A 12,621-nucleotide genomic window follows, 5' to 3' on the forward strand; every position below is an offset into this window, starting at 1 on the left:
TCTCTTTTTCCATCTATGAAATCCTGGAGGAAGAATCCGGTTAGCTGTTAATGAAGAAATTGTTTTAAAGAGAACACCACACCATTTTATGGTTTAAAACATGTGTTCCTTTATTACACTATTTTAATAATTGTTTACATTTGCTTATTCACATAGAGCTCCCCATTCTCACACATTTTCACTAAGTCATGGGGCCCCTGGAGTGCCACGCCCCATAACATAGTAGCTGCGTCTCTAGGCACCCAAATGTTTCACACACCCTCCCTTTGTTCCTTGACTTTCCAGAAAATGCACGTATACCAGATTCAGTCGCCTTGTATTTACAGAGTGATTAAAGACTGTAATGTTGAAATTCCATGTTAACACTGCAAATAAAATGGATAATATTAGATAAAACATACTATGTATCTCATACTGTTTAGACATGTTCTTACAGGACATAATAAACATGGGGCATGGCATTATGATACTAAGTATCTCTATGCACTCCGACACCAGCTTTTCTTAGAGATAATTGCCCGTTTGTTGTAGGGAGGGAGATATGTCCTTGGGGTTGGGTAGGAGTGGGTTAGCAGTGGCAGACAATGATAAAGTGAAGCGCATTCCAGTGTGGAATAACCAAGTAAGTGTAACGTTGCTGACTGCAAAACAGGATACGGACCCGCAGAGCAGAGGTAGGGAGTAATACACCGACCTTGGCCTGGGATCAGAGGCCTGGGATGCAGGGGTAATCAGGTCCGGTTCCGAGGTCTAGGCAGGTGGCAGGCAAAGGGTAGTCAGGTCCGGTTCCGAGGTCAAGGCAGGTGGCAGGTAAGGGGCAGTCAGATTTGGTTCCAAGGTCAAGACAGGATGCAGACAAAACAAAGGCAAGGGAGAGCTCAGACAGGACAAGGTAACCTGTACTTTGCACGAGCAGACTAGTAGCAACTGCCTGCTATTTAAGGCCAGAGGCAGCTGCTGGCAATGAGAGCCATAGAGAGGCTGATTTCCTGTCAGAGGAGTAAGGGCAGGATTTTCCAGGAAGCAGGATGGCAGTGGTAGCTTCGGACCAGATGATGTCACTTCCTGGATGTTCAGACAGATCCCTTATAGTGTGCAAGGTGATGCTTTGCAAGCCTGAGCAGCAACTAAGCGCTTGAGTATATGTAAAATGGGATAATCGACAAAGACTTTATGGCCATAATGTGAACTGTACACAGCAGGCATGCAAGTATTGTGGTAAACTATTTTACACGTTCAGCAATGCTATGGTATATTAAATAAAGAGGCAAGGGATTAGCATGGAAGTACCACTTAATACTTCTGAATCACTGTAATAAAAATGGTGGGGAGTTTTAAGCATGTTAATCAATATGGTGCTTTAGGGGTTAATGTGGTAACAGTTAGACTTAAAAACATACAAGAAATAATGTTTATGACAGGTCATGACCCTTCCTGTGTCTGTGCTGATCTACAAAGAGGGCTTAACTGAGAGTATCACTGATGACCCATTAAAAGTTGAATATGTGTTGTATGGGACTGATAGAATTGAGGGATAAGGGCATTTGTTTTGCCAGAGATGGGATAAGATTATGGCTCTCCTGATATTAAAATTAACATTCTACTTTCAAAGGCATTCTCTGGAGGGTTCTGCAGGGTTCAGGGTGTGTGGCTAAGACAGTATTCCACCAAAGGGTGAATTAATTAAAATGAGGACATCCGATGATAACCTCTATTCTAAAGAATAATGTTTAGATAGTTGTAATTGATGCAAGGAGACGAATACAATGAGGCCAAACACTTGAGGTTTAGAAGTTGACCAGGGACAGACATCCATTTGTCACTGAAATTTAGCAGCACGCTGGTCAAAATACGTATTGTTACATTCAGCAAACTCACCTGAATCTACTGATATGACTCGTGCCTGTCTAAGTATTAGGTAAATTAAGTTGGGTATGTTATATATTTATTCAGACTTTAAATGTCTTTCTAGAGGAGTTTTATTTCAAATCATAAAAATGTCAGCACGAGCTGATTTACGACAGGGGTGGGTTTTATGTGTGTCTCAGTGCAGAAGATCTGGGCAAAAAGGTTGGCATGTTTGAATAGAAAATCAGAATGTAACACGTTTTGGGATCAGACACACGAGTTCCCATCTTTCCTATGGCAGGGACTTCTCTGGGTATAGCCTATGACATACAGTATGGTCAAGTATAGGAATTTTTACATATGTTTTATCCTTTTATTTTAAGAAACTCTTCTGCATTTATTGTAACTGTGTGTTCTTGAAATATTTTTTTCTAAAATCTAATGCACTGTATTTTTATATATATATTAAAACAATCTTTTATAAGTGATGCTTTGCGCTCTGAATGAACTGTTGCATGCTTTGTAGAGAATAACTTACATTTTCAGACACATTTTGCTGCAGCAGATTTTTTTGTGTTAAGTGCATAGTTTTTCATTAATAAAACAGGACCTTAGACCCTGACAGATATATATAATTACATATATTATCTGCATATTTCTTCTGTCGTGAAAGCGGATAGATATGATTGCAATCGAGTAAGGGGTAAATATTTACTCATTGATAGTACCTTGCGGAGGAGAATGGGGAGTTGGCTAGAGTAGTCGTGTGTATTAACCTTGGTTGCATATCTAAGTCACGTGCTCACTAGTGTGCTGTACATGACAGATGGTATATGGGGACGGATTGAGGGGAAATATAGTTAATTTGAGGAACCTTTGCAGAAGGTGAAAAGTGGGCCAGTTAGAGAACTGTATATTAACCCTTGAACCGTACACAGGTCACGTGCTCACAGGTGTGCCGTACTTGACAATCACATACAGTGAGTTATCTCAGTATGTTACAATGCAGATAAACAACCACATAGGATAAAGGCTCAGAGCCATAAAGCCCAAGCCATGTTTTCTCCCCTAAAGAGCAGGGCAGTAATTATAATGGACGTTTGTGATAATGGCATGATATGCAAACGAGACGTTATCATAAAAGCATATATATCGACGAATGTCTGTTCAGAGGCTTCACATTACATTATTTGTAATACCTAAACTTGGCGTTACTCCTATCCGGACAATGGAATAGGACTTCTGCAGTGTCTGGACGGATGTGACGCTGCAGTTAAGCGTAACCTTTATAAATATTGTATGTAGGGCTAATGCCAAGACTGAGATAATGTCACGTTATTGGATGGTAACGTGACTTATGCTACAGTAACGTGGCACTAAGTCTATGCAAATGATTATAATCAGGCTTAGAATTGGGATTGAGGATACAATGTTAACTCAGAGAACGTAACGTCCGTTCCTGTTTTAGGTAACATTACATGATAGGAGATTTGATTTAGAGTACCTTTATAAATCTCGCTCTTAGGCACAAATTCATCAAGTGCTGGTATGGGACAGTGCCCGATCTGGCATTAACTCCTGTTGACTTCCATAAAAGTTTACGCTGGTTCACCTGCGCTAACCCGTATTGGTGCTTTATGAATCTGCCCCTTAGTGAGAAGAGCTTATACAGGTTCAACGGGAGATGCAGGTACTCAGTAAAGTAGTAAAGAGAGATACTTAGCTGCCAGTGCTCTGTACCACAGAGGGAGTCCAAGAATCCCAGAAACAGCAATGGGTCAACAGAGAGATGCAGGCACATGGACTTAAACAAACAAATGTTATTGTGCCAAGAAACCAACTGCAGTATAATTCTGCCGAAATGTTGGTTTCTTTGCACATTAAAATGTGTTTGTTTAAGTCTGTGTGCCTGCATCTCTCTGTTGACCCTTAGTGAGAAGAACCATGGAGTTTTACTCAGTACGCTGCTTTATATCACCGCAGAGGGGATTTGCCAGCAAATTTTTAGGGCCACATTTACTAAACAGTTCTCTGCAATAAGACACCTTCCGGCACAGGAGGCACCTTACAGCCTATTCAAGTCAATGAGCAATAAGGTGTCTTCCAGCTCCATAAAGGTGCCCTGCAGCAGAAGACTGCTTAATACATATGGGCCTTAATGCATCCACTCTGCCAACACCATGTCTTTCATCTGAGAGGGCGAGAGCTCGGCTGTCAGATCCTGTCCCATTTAGTCGAAAACGTGCAGTGTTTGAAAACATAATTTAACTTAAGAGAAGGAAGAATAATAAAAAGAAAAAAAAAAAACAGTCAAAAGAAAAAAAATACTTCAAGGAGAGAAATGATGGATAATGATAGGAAATTACAGAGAGGAGCTGGAGAAACATGGCCCTGTGCGGAGAGACTGAGAGAAGCTTCAAAGGAGCTTCGTCCAGAAAGGAGGGGATGTGAAAAACAGTGTGCCTTTTTACGATTTAACTCCTTCATGGCCAGAGGGGCCTGAGGCATACTGCTTCTCCTGCCCTTTGGCACAGTAGGGGTTAACCCAGGGGTGGCCAACTTCAATCCTCAAGGGCCACCAACAGGTCAGGTTTTCAGGATCTCCTTGCTCTAGCACAGTTGAGCCACCTGTGCTGATGCAGGGATATCCTGAAAACATGACCTGTTGGTAGCTGTCGAGGACTAGAGTTGGCCACCCCTGGGTTAACCGTACCCTGCTTCCCTTTCACCAGCTGCTCCGTGGCCTACACAGAATACAGAGGAAGCAGTAGCCCCAGGGTTTGTAATAAATCTCTACACGCTGCAGCCTCCCTCATATCTCCACAGTAATAAATTACATCATAAATGCATGCAAGATTATTATTTATTATTGAGTATATTTATGGCATTTCAGGCTGGATACAACACAACATCGGGTACAACTCTCTGCACAAGTTTCCTTTGATTAAATTATTTTGCATGTTCGGAGAGGTAATCCAAAGGACGGGAGTGAAAAGGTCAGTCCCAGGTAAGACTCATGTTTAATAGGTCAACGGGTCAGTCTCACATAGGACCAAAGTGAGCTAATGACAGTAACATGTTTAGTAGATTAACCCAGGGGTGTGCAAAGTTTGGATCCTGCGCAACCTGTCTGCTCACCTCCAGACTCGCACCCTCCCTTCTGCTCGGCCCCGGTGTCAAATGACGTCACGGGGTCATGATACGTCATGTTGCCATGCCAACACGACGTCACGTCAAGTGACCCTGTGGCGTAATCTGCTGTTGGGTTACCATGTCGACGCCTCTATAGGAGAAGCTGCAGAGGCCTTGCGCGGTTCCCCGGCATTTAATTTAAATGCCTTGGGGGAGAGTGCGGGACCTCTGTAGCCGCCGCGCCCCACCTGGAAATTCTCCCACCCCTCCTGGGGGGCACGCCCTCCACTTTGCGCAACCCTGGATTAACCCCTTGAATGCCCCATGCTTATTTTGCCCATTGTCTAGGGGAGATGATGTGGAGCACTAAATGCAATCTCACCAGACGACAAATGGAAGAGAACAGTAATATTAGGATCCCGAGAAGTGATTACATGATCACAATGTGCCAGTACTCAAAGGGTTGGTCAAACGTAGGACCAAAGTGACCTAATGACAGTAACATGTTTACTGGGTTAAAGTGGGGGGGTGGGAGAATTTCCAAGGGGGGGTGTGAGGCGGCAGCTACAGAGCTCTCCCCAAGGCATTTAAATTAAATGCCAATGGGACCCCGCAAGGCCTCTGCAGCGTCCTCTACCTGATCTTCGGTGACGCGTCGCCATGGTAACCAACATCAAACGACACTGCATGGTCACATGGTCATGTTGCCATGGCAACGTGACGTCACATGACCCCCGTCATTTGACACTGGAGCCGAGGAGGAGGGGGGCGGCGAGGTAAGCAGGCATGGAAGGGTGGGGGGGTGTCGCAGGTTAAAAACTTTGCGCACCCCTGGGTTAAAGTGCCACTTAGGACCAAAGTAATGTAATGACAGTAACATGTTTAACAGTCCCACTTAGGGCCAAAGTGACCTAATGATGGGTTAAAGGAGCAGATGCACGAGATCATGAAAGACAAGCAGACCCCACAGTCCTGGGCCCACTCTGATTTGGGACCTGTTCCTTCCGAGTCTCTCTCTCTCTCTCGTCTTGAAAATGTAAATGTGCACCACTACATTAAATAATTGTGTAACCCACTTTGCTAATTAGAGCTTCGACAGATTAGACATAGGATCAATGGACTGTATTAATCAGAAAGGATGTGGGAATTCATGCAGAAACATAAACAGCCATATGAATGGAAAATGCTAACAATGTATTGATATGTTACAGTAAAGAAAGGAATGGGCTGTCGGATCCTATGTACCAAAGCAAAGACAGGTCTGAAATTACACTAGTGACATGTTTACATTTAGAACCCATGTCTGTGTAATAAAGGAGTCCTTTGGCTGCATCTTTTGATCAAAACATGATTCAAGCCGGCCAACCTCATCAAGGTTGACTCTGTTTAACAGGTACTGTTGCAGGGTACATGCAACCACACACGCGGGTTCTCTTGATAAGGCTTCTTTATTGAGCCTTAAAATTATACAGCACACAAAAACAAAATAGCTTCTCTTCAGCATAGAAAACAAGGCAGCTTCTCTTCAGCATGCAGGACATAGACAGTTCATCACACGTACTTTGAAAAACAGACCTTATAGCAGTAATCTCTTCAGTATTTCAGTCCTGTCTCCTGACCAGCTAGCTTGTATGTGTGTACAGCCTGGGGATTTTAAAACACCTTGATTATGCAGCTGGGGTCAAACTAATTAAGCAGCCCTTCTCAACTGAAACTTAACCTTGTCACTGCTGCACTGTAAGCCTAAACATAGGTTTGCCAGGTATACAGTATGGCTGGTGACGTTCATTCACCCTGTCACAGGTACCTACACGGAATATATGTAATTTATTAATGTCCTGTGGACTAAACTTTGTGAGATATGTGAAAATGCCCAGAAGGGGTTAAATGAATGAAGCATATGCTTTTCTGCAATTAAAAGCTGGCTAAAGCCAGTATCAGAGTTTCCTTATAATAAAGGTGAACTTTGGGTGCACAAATACATCATAGGGGTAGGTAATTGGCTCACGTTGTTGTGCCAGAGGCACAGTGAGATAAAGTAATTTGCCCAATGTTACAAAAGAAGCTGATATCAGGATTTGAATCTTATTCACCCACTTCAAAGTCAGTGTTCATGCCACTAAACTACACTTTCAGCACTGTGCACTGCTTTTGATACAAGATTGCCTTGAAACTTGCTGTACATCCCATTGCACCCCCAGACATGCCAATCAGAGCGGTTACTCTATACACTTTCCCAAAGCTACTCCATATAGATCTGCATCTGTACCAGGAGTGGGACTAACTTTATATAAGATCAGACATAAAGTACTGTATATTCCAGGAGCTAAATATCTGTTAGAATTTCATGAAGAGCTAAGCTGCAATCACCTTACCACTACGCTGCATATTCTCTGCCCCATATGCTCCTCGCTGTGACTATAACGTTAAAATATTACAGTCATCCTGCCTCTGACCCATATGTTCCATCAGACTGAGACTGTACCTTTTCAATGTCACAGTCCTTCTGTCACTGTCCCTTAAGCCTTTTCTCGCTGTGACTGTACCTATGCAATGTCCTCTATGTCTCTTCTCACTGTGAATGTCTTTCCCCTGTCACCGGCTTTGCCTAATCCCTTTCCTACACCTGTACAAAAAAGAGGAGAAGCCCATTAGGCTGGGAGACATCCTGGGACCAGAATTGTTGGCAACCTTGAGGTACCTGTATTGTGGTACCGTGTCTGATATCCAGGAAAACGTAAAATAATCTTAAAGAAGAATCTTAAAGTATGCATGATTTGTTTTTCTTGGGGGGGGGGGGCTAAATGAGGGGGTTCCTCTGAGACTACCTGTGGTGCCCCAACCTCTGACAAACAACTAGTTTTGTTTAACAGGCAAGAATCCTTGCCCAGTGAACACAATACAGCTAAACCCCGTTATAGCGCGACCCGTTATAACACGGGTTTCACGTGGCTCCCGTTTAAAAAAAAAATAAAAATTTTTTTTTGCACACTGCACACACTGCACACACTGCACACACTGCACACACTGCACACACTGCACACACTGCACACACTGCACACACTGCACACACTGCACACACTGCACACACTGCACACACTGCACACACTGCACACACACTCTCACTGCACACACACTCTCACTGCACACACACTCTCACTGCACACACACTCTCACTGCACACACACTCTCACTGCACACACACTCTCACTGCACACTGCACAGCACACTGTTTTGGGCCTGCCGCTGCGACGCTGGGCTCAGGGAGAGCCCCCCCCCCTCTCCCTGAATGTATCTCTGTTGCTGTGGGGGAGGATTGAAGGGAGCTGATCCCTGGCCGAGGAACTCCGAAATAACTGACATCCCAGCAAAGCTCTCCTCCCCCTCGCAGCTTCTCTGCACAGATCAAATGTTGCAGATGCTGGGTAAGTGCTGCTGTGGGGTGCTGTGGTTTGGTGCGACACTGGGCTCAGGGAGCCTCCCCCTTCTCCCTGCCTGTATCTCTGCTGCTGTGGGGGAGAATTGAAGGGAGCTGATCCCTGGCCGGGAACTCAGAAACAGCTGACATCCCGTGAGCTCTCCTCCCCCTCGCAGCTTCTCTGCACAGATCAACTGCTGCAGATGCTGGGTAAGGGTAAGTGCTGCTGGGAGTGGGGGGGGGGGGGGGTCCGGGGGCCTGCCATTGCGACGCTGGGCTCTGGGAGAGTTATCTCAGCTCTCCCCCTTCGGCAGCGCGGAGTCCCAGATCACGGCGGCTATTTAAAAAAAAAATTTGGGCGGCGCCCATTTTGTTTTTTCGCGACCCCGTTACTAACACGGTGGTCTTGGGTGGACCCCGAGGACCGCGCTATAACGGGGTTTAGCTGTATGATCACGTGGTCCGAATCACCCCGGCTGTCAATAGAAAGTGGCAACGCCATCGGTAGATGAGATGTTCTGTTGATGACCTCGTGGCCATATATGTTGTGACACAAAAACACTCATATCTCAGGAACCAGGGGATTCCCAGAGGTCAGAGGAACGTGGTTAACCTCCCCCCCCCCCCCTACCCAGTTCAGTTAAATATATACATTGCATGTAGCCCCTGTTACACACACACACACACACACACACACACACGCTATATATACACATATATACATACATACACACACACGTGGACAATACAGAACTAATCTGCTACACCTATCACATGGTGTGATAAGGAATAAGAGACACTGTCTATAATCTACCTGGCAACACAGAGAGAGTCCAACTTCCATTCTGAGACAGACACAGAGATAGGTTGTGACACTGAGAGGCACACAGAGAGAAAGCCCAGGTGACACCGAGTTGCTTAAAAGAGACAGCCTGACACTCACAGAGGTGAAAGAAGAGGCTTGTAGGAGACTGCTAGCCAAGGAGGGAGAAGTGAAAGACAGGAAAGGAGATAAGTCGATTGTGAGGAGAACCGGTCAACAGAAAAGGCAGATCCTGATACTTGTGAAGCAATAAAAGTGTTATCCAGAAGGCGCTTAGATCTAATAATATCCAGTGATATTGCTAAGGTGAATATAAATCCAAATTAGGATAGTGACTTAACTTACAAATTAGAAAGCGAAAACTGTGATATTGAAATTCAGTGATACTAATTAAAAAATACTTTGCAGCTCAAACCCTTGATGGATTGTTTTTCTCAATCCCAAATGAATAGTTGTCCGGATAGTTGGGGAGCGCAGGTGAATGCAAAATAGAAAAACATACACAATATAGTGCAATACGTTCAAACACAATATTGTTATCTGTGAATCTTGAAGTCCTGTGAAGTGTGTACTCACATATTCCTCATTCTTTATAAACATGAGCCAAAATAATGGCAATACGGTGTCTTTGTGTAGTCCGTCTCTGGGGTATGTTTAATCCATAGGGTCTGGTCACCTTTATGGTGTCAGATGTACAATCGCATTAAAAGTAATCAAAGGAGCACGGCCCGTCAGGGCATATCGGCTTTCTCTCTGCCTTCCTCTGCTACGCTCATGTTGCTCGCTCCCGTCCCGCACTCCCGGATGTAATCTCCCGGCAGGGTCTTGAGCAGGTGTGTAGGTAATGTGGCGTTCTGCTTCCTACACCAATAGATCAGGTGCCACTCAACGCGTTTTACCGGAAGTACCGGTTTCCTCATATAGTGTTGAGTTGACAGTTGGAATTTAAGGGTGAGGACCCTTGGGTAATGGTTGCTCATGGGTCATAAAACACTGGTTAATATATACACAAATCTCATCTGTTTTTATTTGTCTTGTTAATCCGATTATGGTGTACTAAGGGGGACCTGATGAAAGGTCCATATGGAACCTGAAACATTGTCTTTCCACTGCTCTTGGCTGTCACATTAAATGGAGAACTTCATTATGAACTTGTGAGTAGAGCTCTTCTTTGCATCTCGGTCATAGAGGAGACCTTTACTTTGAAGAAATCGTTTGTACTAAGGGAGGATAGACTCAGGCCCCACCATAACACACACAGTCTGTGGATATGAGGGCTTACATGTATGTACAAAAACAAAAAACAGGGACGACAGCTTTATATAACGAGGCATAGCTCGGAGTGCCCCTACTTACAAAAGTTTATGTTACAGGACAAAAGCTGTTCTTGTCCAAGTTTCAGAAACGAAAAGGTAGGCTGGTAAATAAAAATATAGTGGTATCGAGTCTCGCCAGCACAGTGCAATCACCGTCTGAAATGCAGAGCTCTCGGGAAGCAATAAACGTTCTGGCAAAATCGCTTCTTCTATCTGTTTGAGGTTTACAGCTGACTGATCCTGAATACATCAGTTGTGTATGTTTGTCAGGCATTTTCATATTTCAATTTGGTTATGAGCAAACGTGTTCAAATTACCATTAGCTGCAATCGCATCTCCTGGTTCACTAGGCAGGGAGGCAATAAAAGGATCTGGCTTTTAAAGCCTCCAGTCCTACTTACCAATGTATATTGAGTTTGCAAGAAATTGAAAGGACTCAGGCATGCAACATGAGGTCTAATCCTTTCAATGCTTGTTTTGTAGTTTAAGATATGATTAATTGCTTTTCAAATAAATCTGAATCGAAAAAGCACAACAAAGTGTTTAGTAAGGAAGAATGAATAGATAAGCAGTGTTTATATACCATATAATTATATACTATATATACACACAAACTATCTAATATTTCAAATATGTATACATTATCCATCTGTAATGATATAAAGTAGATACATTTGATAGTATGTAATGTACACATGGGTACATATAAAATGATATACAATACATACAGTATAATTAAAGAGGTAATTTACTGTTCATTAAAAGGACTTAAAAAGGTACACCACAAACAGACCAATTGCAGAGTGGGACAAAATAATTGTAATGAAACAAAAAAAAAATTGTAATGAAGGCTATCATTCCTTTTAATAAAAGATGTGTTTCCTTAACCATGTATATATAAAGGCCTCACACACATACATACATACAGTACATACATACATACATACATACATTGCTCGACAAATCCGGTCGCATTTTGCCCCCTGGCGAGTTTTGATACTTCTAAAGTATGCACGGAAAGAACCAAATATTAAGGTTTAGAGAAGGTTTTTTAGAATCTTCTGCATTCATTGAAAATGTATAGCTGCAGCGGCCGTTATTCAAACACTTCACGCGTTGTGTACATCGGAATACCGATGTCATGACGCGGGATGTCTTTCAACCTTTCCGCCTTAAGACGCGATTGCGGCGAGTGCAGAAAATGGCCTTTTAGTGTTCTGGTTTTTAAACACCTGAAATTGACATAGTAGCACAGTACTGTACACATTGCAATTCATTCATTTCATTGCACACAAAGAAACAGAATCCATGAAATTCAACAAAGCAATCGCGATAAGCGCGGGTGCCTGGGGCGATTGCCGCGTTCATGCTGCGTGGAGTACAGAAGAGCACACGAAATCGGCGCCGTGATTTGTTTGAATAACAGCCGCTGCAGCTGTAGGTCTGTTGTACGATGTTTTATTTGAGCTTTCTGAACTATCTTGGGAATTACAAAGTCGAAAATGTACTTTGCATAAGGCTCACTCAGAAACAAATAGAACGTTAATGGTTATAGAATGTCAGACCGAAAAACCAGGCACGTTCTGCATCAAAGCAAAAGAAGCAGTTGGGAAAATAATGTTTTACTTCCTGTTGGTAAAGTTCCCACCGTCTACAGGAATCGATTTTTAAAAAGTTTGATTAACAATATGAAATCCAGGCTATTTACAACCGGCATGAGCATGCAAAGAATAATGTGAAACACTAATCAGGCAATCCCGATACCTTTGCATTGAAAATGGGTCACAGAATTCGAATTGTACAGACGGGGACAATGAAATAAAAGAATTGGCAGAGAATGTTGGATTGTATGGACGACATACACAGACAGGTTTCAGTGAATTAAAGGACAGTAAAGGAATTAAGATACGCAAGGATCTTAAAAAAAAATAATTGAAGCACTTCATTCAATACCAGTTTGCACTGCAGAGTGTGAGAGGAGCTTCAGTGGAATGAATTTGTCAATGCCGCCACAATGTGCAAGTCTTAGGGGCCTATTCTATAAGCCTTCAGAAAAGAAATCGCCGGGTACGCCGCCAGTTTTT

The 12,621-nt window shown here is 43.3% G+C and overlaps 1 long non-coding RNA gene across 1 annotated transcript in view; it reads left to right on the plus strand.

Annotated features, from left to right (window-relative positions):
- The first annotated feature begins 4,753 nt into the window (after window positions 1–4,753).
- LOC142496481 (uncharacterized) overlaps window positions 4,754–12,621 on the plus strand; it is a 30,567-nt gene continuing 22,699 nt past the window's right edge. Inside the window, exon 1 of the long non-coding RNA XR_012802005.1 lies at window positions 4,754–4,855. This is a non-coding gene — a long non-coding RNA (uncharacterized LOC142496481). The remainder of the gene's footprint in view (window positions 4,856–12,621) is intronic.

The sequence above is a fragment of the Ascaphus truei genome, chromosome 6 (assembly GCF_040206685.1).
Source record: "Ascaphus truei isolate aAscTru1 chromosome 6, aAscTru1.hap1, whole genome shotgun sequence".
Classification (NCBI taxonomy): Eukaryota; Metazoa; Chordata; class Amphibia; order Anura; family Ascaphidae; genus Ascaphus; species Ascaphus truei.